Genomic DNA, 8426 nt, shown 5'->3' on the forward strand with positions numbered 1-8426 from the left:
AATTCATTATTGAAAATTGCATAATAATAATAATAATAGCGAAGAGTTTGTCAAAGGGCTGTCTCATTCCAAACACAGACAGAGAGAATCATACTATCTTTTTCTTACACTAGTACTAGCACCCGAAAGAGAAGGATGAGTATAGTTTTCCTGATTCTTACTGACTGACAAATTGGTATGACCAACTATAATAAGTATAATAACCTCTTTAAAAAGTGTGAATATGTACATGATAAGTTACTTGAAATAAAAAAGGTTTTAAACTTAATGAATAAATAGTGTCGTACCTTCGCCATGACTTGAAATAGCTGTTGATTATATTTTTAATTAACATACAATCTAATTTTAATTAACATACATACTATAGCAAAATTTATGGAATACAATACATTCTACGACTCTTCTCTTTTCGCACAGACTCTAAACAATAAGTGATTGTCAAATAAATTAGTTGATGAAATAAGGTTTGTAGAATCATTAAAGCGATGTACTTGAACCAAATTGTTTATTACATATTTTTATTATTGTCACTAACTTGAGTCAATGTCAGATATCAAATATTTACAGTTGCAATAAGAATAAATCAAAGAGGTTTGAAAATATACAACAAAAGAACTAAATTAATATTATTTCAACATTCTATCAGCATGGAAGTATTTTAATAATTATTTTATATCATAAAACATATTTTATGAAAATATTAAGAAATACAATTTTACCAACCAGCTGAAACAAAATTTCAATTTTAGTAATAATCGGTTATTATATAAGTTACTTATTTATTTACTTATATATTTGTTATTTTAGTTACATGTCCTTGCGACTAGAACGTATGTTTTAATCCTTACATATATGTATATAGTTACAGGTACATATAGGTACTTATTTACTTTTTTTTCTTGGGTCCTTTATACAGTTTGTAAGTCTAATACGGGCAATAAATTAAACCAGATATAGAATTTACCCGTCTTATCATTAATTAAAATGTTTTTTAAAGTTACACTTAATTATGACCCCGTGATTAATTTTTTCCACATGTACCGAGCAGCAATGTACTGCAAACATTAAGAAACAGAAGATGACATGACATTACTAGATACGAACTTTTTATAGTAACTGCCAACAAGCGTTGACAGTTACTTTAAAAAGCTCGTATCCCGTAACTTGTGTGGTGTATTACATTGCGGGCCGAATTATTTTGTATGGTTAAAATTTTCAATGCATTTCTAAGCAAAATCTATCTCAATATACTTTTTAGGTCCTATGCTAACCACCGTTTAAATATTCGCCCGTATTGGATTTACACACTGTATTTTTTACGTCACCCCGTAAGTGGGATTTTTTCCCCGCTACGCGAGGAGCAAATCTCACTTCCTGGAGTTCCTGGCCAAGGCAAGACGTAAAACTTTAGACAAACCATGGGCGGTCATTCGTAAAGCCTCAGATCGCAACTTTATGGCCCTCACCTTCGGTTCGGGCCACAAACACCTGCGATCTGGAGCATTCACGAATTCACCTCCCTAGGTATGTAATGTACTATAAATGCATGTGTTTAATTCAATAAATAAATAAATTCAATAATGTATGCAATAAAAGTACGCATGTAAACGGATTATATCGTGTATAAAGATTTGATAAAACACATCCCGACAAATCGAGCCCCTTACACTTTATTTCTATGCACTAAAAGCTTACCAATTTAGCTGCAGCAGGTGCGTTTTCATTACTCTAAAAATATTAAAAAGAAAAAACATTAACAGAATGTTTCTTAGTTAAATAAACGATTGTGTACAGCGGTGGTAGCACGGTCGCCTTTTTACCGCTTGTCACCATGCCTGTCACGTTCTAACAAGTATGTAAGTGCGAAAGTGACGAGCATAGTGACAGATGGCGACAGTCGATAAAAATGGAACCATGCTGCGCCCGCAGAACTTACCAGTGTATTCATTATCTTGCCTTGTAATTTTGCCAGCGCCTCTGTTGCCTCATGTTGAAGCCCCTTAAATAAATTTTAAACGAGATAATTTCATTCTCTTCGTCTAGGTACATATAAGAGCATATAAGGTCAATGTGGCTAATTCCGTCATAGGGGCTATTCCGTCTAGGAGCGTATATTTCTTTGATTTTCAAACGCAGGAAAAAAAAAACATGTGCTTTAGATCGCCGAAACTAAAAGCAATCGCTGTTTTCTTGATTAAATTATTAATTTTGTTCGTCGTTCGAGAAAAACGCTATGACGGAATTAGCCATATTGGCCTTAGTATTTTTCACAAACCGAAATTTGACAGCTTCCAAAGAAAAACTTTTTTATTTCTCATGCTCTGAAAGTAGCTCATTGTTTTTCTATGAAGCGGGCTGAAAGTGATACGTTTTTGCACTATGGAGTTTTACTTTCCAAGTTAAACTCCATCGAGTCAACTTAGTCTTAATTAATTGGTTGTTAATTTCCATTATGATATTTAATTTCCGATTTCATAAATAACGGTCTTTTACTTAAAATATTAATTGAAAGTACCCTCAAAAAATACTATAAAAATTTATACAATGTAAAATACACATGTATTTTACTTTCCTCGTATCCGAAATGAAAAATTTTATATTAAAGGAAAAAATGGAAAAAGTTACGCTTCCGGCAGGACTTGAACCCGCATCCTCCACAATCCGTGTGTTGATCTTACCAATGAGCTACGGAAGCCTACCAGGACCACGCAAATCTTTCCATTCCTTCCCTTATGAAATGAAAAGTAGTAGAGTTTTTAACTCAGGTAAAAAGCTCCCATTTTGATTCGAATTATTGGCGCTCACACTCCGTTCTATATTCAAACACCTCGTTAGAAATGGGCGCCTTTAATCCCTTGGGCAATAATCTATTATTTTCTATTTTGCCTTTAAATAAATAAATAAATAAAAATAAAAAAAATATTTATCAACCCATTAAATTGAAATTACATGCCAGAATATTCATTTAAATTATTAAATTAAAAATACTCTAAGCTAAACTAAAATTAAAGCTATAAATTAAATACTAAATACTAATTAAATACGACTTTATACGTCTACATCAGATAATATTAAATAAACCTAATACCTTTCAGTTAAGGCGAATACGTACCTGACTGACCATGTGATTCAACTAAAGAAAACAAGTAAAATATTGATGAAAAGTATTTTTTATGACGCCTGAAAAAATAGATCTCTGTTTGATGTAACTTATATTTTTTGTTTAATGTAGGTAATGTTTATTTTGGCCACAGACGTTACATGATTCTTAATAAGTACTGTAATCTAAACAAAATTCATAAAGTAATACGGTTGCTACTAATATTATTATACTCGTACAAATTTGACTTTTTCCATAATTTAATAATAGATGGTAATACGTACCAGCTGCAACAAAGTATATATACATATGTATTTTGTAAATAAATAAAATTCAGTTTTACCTTCTTTGTAATTATTTCGGAAAAGGACACGTAGAAAAAAAACAATAGGCTAGATGACAAATTTTCATTTATGGTATCAATCAATCAGGTTTGTTTTTAGGATCAAATGTCTATATGGGACCCACTGTATTAAAGCAATACAAAAGTCAGAAATGATAGTCAAAGTCCGACAGTCGTACTTTACTCGCAAAACGCCCCTAACAAATTGCTATGTGAACGTCACGTCAAGGTAACTGAGATCGCATCTTGAAGTATGAACAAAACAAGAAAATTGCATTTTTGTCGGTGAAATATTGCGTTTATTGCTGTTGTATAATCTTTTTTTTGGATAAAATGTGAGGTATCGAATGGTATCCTTACTTATTTCGTTTTTGAAAGTTAAAAAATAACTTAAATTTTGAAACTTTCAGGTGCTGTATTTTTGTATTATTTCCATATATTTTTTTAATATCCACAATATTGTGATACATTTCTCATTTGCTATCTATTTTACTAGATTTTGTTATAAAATTCAACATGTATCATCACCCCTATTGGATGGGTACATTATGGTGTTGTTATAGGTACTTTCCGTTTTTTTAAGAAACAGGCAATAAAGGTGAATTTAAATAGGTATACGTAGGTACATAATTATATTATTGCTGTCCTGCCTATGATGCTAGCGATCAATGACACTATGCGAGCGGGACACCAATATACGCGTGCAATAGAGATACTTAGAAAAGGCGAATGAATGTCAAACAAACTTACTTTTTTTTCATCATTGCTTAGGTTGTTACTCTGTAAATTTAAAATATATAAAATTTAATATTTATATCTAAAATTTAATTTCTTAAACAATCGAATAGTGAGTAATTTACAAATAATTATAAATAAAAATGAGACAAAAATAAATATAAATGTTTTTTTTTTATATAGAGATTAAAAATCTAGACATTTATAAATATATATCAGAAGAAAGCAATTAAAAATGACTAATTTATTGTTTTTAAAAAATATAGCTGCTCTTAACCTTTTGTCTGTGTGTAATAAGTATCTAGACCGAATTTAAGTAATATTTTTGTATTTTTCGAGTACCTTTTTTTACTCTATAGGCACATATCAACCGAGGTTTGAACCCACGATTTTGACCACCACACAAATTTATTATGAAAAGTTCATTTAATAGATTTGAAAATAAAATAAATTTTATGAATAATAAAAACAGTTACGTTTATATTTTTCGATACTAAAAATAATACTTACATTAACTTTTTGACTCAATTCACTTAGTTTTTGAACAATGATCTGTAGCTTCCCACCCTGAAATAATTAGGTATTTTTCTTAAATATAAAACGCAATTTAGCCCTAGAATATGTCCACCAAGTATTTTAATATCTAAATAAATTGGTTATTTTTAAATAGAAAAACACTAAAAGTATAATAGGTATTTAATATTTCATTCATTCCATAATTGTAATTGTATTTTGTCATTTTTGATTATTTTATTGCTTGTCAAAAATTTCATGTAAAAGTGCCCCGGGTGTCGCCTATTTGCTGAACAAATGTTTGAGTTTGAGTTTTGAGCCAATAGTCATTGGACTACTAAAATAAAAAATAAAAATAGTGACCGCTGAAATAACTTTTTTTTTTAAAGAAGGAGCAGAATCGTTATAATTAAACTTTGTCAGAAAAAAAATCACTATATGCGCTTCCTCTGTTGTCCACGCGCTCTTGTTTTTATTTATTAAGAAACAAACAGTCATACATACAAACAGTGATACAGTCATTTATGAATGATTTTCAAGACAATAAGTATATACCTATAGTCTTTATGTTGGCTTTGTTGGCTTTTGGGGAAAAATAGTTATTTTTATTTTTTTACAAAAAATAAATAGGTTGCTGATTGATCTTAAGTACTTAACTTATTGCGAATAAATACTTACATCTTTAGCTGTTGCATCGCCGATGTGCTAAAATTAGTTTGTAGAAATTAATCAAATATTAGGAGGCCGAGGTGAGTTAAAACAGAGGTAGGTTGAAACAACGCCAATTCTAAGATAACTAATAATGTTATTGAGCTGAAAAAAAAAAACGATGATGAGGCGCCTTTTAACGTCTGCTGCCTGGTCCTTCAATATGCGCCTTGCCTCAAAATATCGCAAAATTGACGTTGTTTCAACTTAAGTTTCTCTGTTTTAACACCCCTCGGTCTCCCCTAAACGGATTATTTTCAAACTTTACATACTTATTAATTAAATTTTAAAACATTGTTAAATACCTATGTAAAATTTTAACTTACCGCCTGAAAGTTCGTATAAAAATAATTAATTTAACTATAATATATCATATTATGAATACGATCACAACACTAAAAAAATCTTAAAACCAAGTCGAATAAAAAATATTTATTTTCGCAAGAGCTACTCAGTACGTCGCTTAAGTCAAATTACCTTTTTTCTTTTGTTTTCTATGTATAAATATTTATTATATTATTTAATTTAATTCATGTTGTAGTTTTGCAGTGCCTAGTTAATAATACAGTTCATAATGCTGTGTAACTAATTGGAATAAAGAAATAAAAATTGAAATAATAAAATAATTTGATGTAGAGAACATAATTATTTGTAAAAAAATATAATTATTATAAAATTAAATGAATAAATAATGAATTACTAAAAGACATAGACCGGAATACAAAACTAAAACTAACTACAATTAAAATAACTAAAACTAAAAATTAAAAATGAACTCAAATCTAAAAATTAAAAATGAACTCAAATGTAATAAATTATTCTTGACTACTCACAGAGAGCTGAAATTAATTTCAATTGTAATACTACTACTGTGCCTGCTACTTTAGAACCCTCAGGCATGGCGAGAGACGATGGCAAGCGACCGGACGGAGCCACATTGGTGCCGTGGAGACTGGGTAGGCCTTTGGTGTGGGACGCTACATGCGTAGACACCTTTGCGCAGTCCCACATCCAGGCTACCCGGGCACAGGCTGGCGCTGCTGCCGACCAGGCCCAACTACTCAAGCGCCGCAAATACTCATCTTTACTGCACGATTATGAGTTTGCAGCGCTTGCAGTAGAAACAATGGGTCCTTGGTCGGCGGACATGAAAACTTTCATGGGGGACCTGTCGACACGGCTGGTCGACGCCTCGGGAGACCATAGGGCTGGCGCTTACCTCTCCCAGCGCATATCGCTGGCAATACAGAGAGGTAACGCAGCCAGCGTTATGGGCTCCATGCCGCAGGCGGACGTTTTAGAAGGGGTGTTCTTTTTATAACTTCTTTTTATATTCATCTTTTTTTATTAGTATATTTTAGTTTTTATATAATATTGTAAGTATTAGTTTATTTTTTTAAGTAGGTTTATTTTAATTTTAGTTTAGTTTTTAAATATTTAATTTATAGTTAGTTATTATATTAATAAAATAAAGATTCAAAAAAGGGGAAAAAAAAAAAATTGTAATACTGAAATGAATTAAATGAATGATAAAACACAATGTCTGTTGGAATTGATTTATGGTTTATTTTGCCTTTGTATAATGGATTATAAGAGATTGTATTACTTACCTTTTTATGGGTCTTCGCTAAGAGTTTTTTGGCTGACTGAAAAGTTACAACAAAATACAAAAATAAAATATAAAAGAACACAAATTTAACTATACTATAGTCCCGTGAGACTCGAATCCGTTTAAATGAAACTAAATTGATGGGGGAAAATCCTTCATTCCTCAGCAATATAATACATACATATGATTTGAGTGACGAACTCAGAATGTGACGTCCTCAGAATGTAATCTAACTCGAAAGTGACCTCCTAAAGAAAGTGACATACTCCGCTTAAAACGCTAGAGCAGAGCTCTAATAGGTTTGCAATGCCGAACTTACTCATTCATAAAATTCTGTCGCAGGTGGGATAGTAAAGTAGACCAGATAGGTGTAATTATAGAGGAGGCGGTTTTTGGTAGGATTTTCGTATCTTTTACCGTATCGCATCAAGATCAATGACACAAGCGTCTTCAAAGTTCTTTACGCTCATTCTTTATGTTTTTGTATAAGTGGTGCTTAAGTCTAGTGTTTAAGTCTACTGGTGCAAATTATGTATGAGTCATTATATATACTCGAAATAAATTAATTTTAATTGAATTGTATTTATAAATTTTATAATAATGAAACAATGATGGATTTTTATTATAAATTAAGTATAATAATTATGTATTATAAGAATTTTGGTAATATTTAACATGATGATAAAAGAAAGGGTTGAGAACTTTTAAAAATAAGGTTTGTTGAAACCACCTTGTTCTTAGGTAGCTATATAATTTTAACTTTATCATGCTTCATTATAATTATATACTTACCGATGCAATGTTTTGTGCCTCTTTTAGAGTCTGAAAAAGAATTAAATTTAACGTGACATTTTACACATAGATTTTTTTAAATATGTACTACAGACTCATTTAAATATGTCGATAGTAACTTGACTTGTGTGGTTATTAAAAAAACGGACTAAGAAAAGATTTTTCCAGTTCAAAAATAAATATTCTCCCGAGAAGAAGCCCAGTTCATGTGATCTAAGACTTTTCTCACTTTACTGCCCTAGAGATGTAGGTAGGAATACTGTTTATAAATGTATTAAATCTTAAATTCATAAATAAATAAAATAAAAAATTAATAATTAAATTGGTGTTTCTTAAATTTCTTAGGGTAGGAGTAGGTAAAGTGGAAAAGATAGGGTAAAGTTACCTGTTTATCTTTTGAACCCCCTGACAGGAGAACTGGTCTTTTCTGTAATGAATAAAAATGTATTTACCCCCTTTGATATTATTTATAGTCGTATGGCATGTTTAACAAAACTACTTACCTACTTACAAATATACTTTACACTATTAGGTACTTATCATTCGATCTTGATTATTTAATATCAATGTTACGAGCATGAAAATTCGAAAATACTGTATTAGGTATATGATTTGTAATGTTACAA

General features: G+C 30.6%; 1 long non-coding RNA gene across 1 annotated transcript; it reads right to left on the bottom strand.

The window, feature by feature from the left end:
* Window positions 1-287: 287 nt before the first annotated feature.
* LOC134658877 (uncharacterized) lies at window positions 288-5482 on the bottom strand. The gene is made up of 7 exons (XR_010097754.1): window positions 5370-5482; window positions 4689-4745; window positions 4190-4223; window positions 3113-3133; window positions 1937-1999; window positions 1696-1728; window positions 288-308 (listed from the first exon to the last, which is right to left on the bottom strand). It is a non-coding gene; the product is annotated as an uncharacterized LOC134658877 (long non-coding RNA).
* Window positions 5483-8426: the final 2944 nt, after the last annotated feature.

The sequence above is a fragment of the Cydia amplana genome, chromosome 23, assembly GCF_948474715.1.
Source record: "Cydia amplana chromosome 23, ilCydAmpl1.1, whole genome shotgun sequence".
Taxonomy (NCBI): domain Eukaryota; kingdom Metazoa; phylum Arthropoda; class Insecta; order Lepidoptera; family Tortricidae; genus Cydia; species Cydia amplana.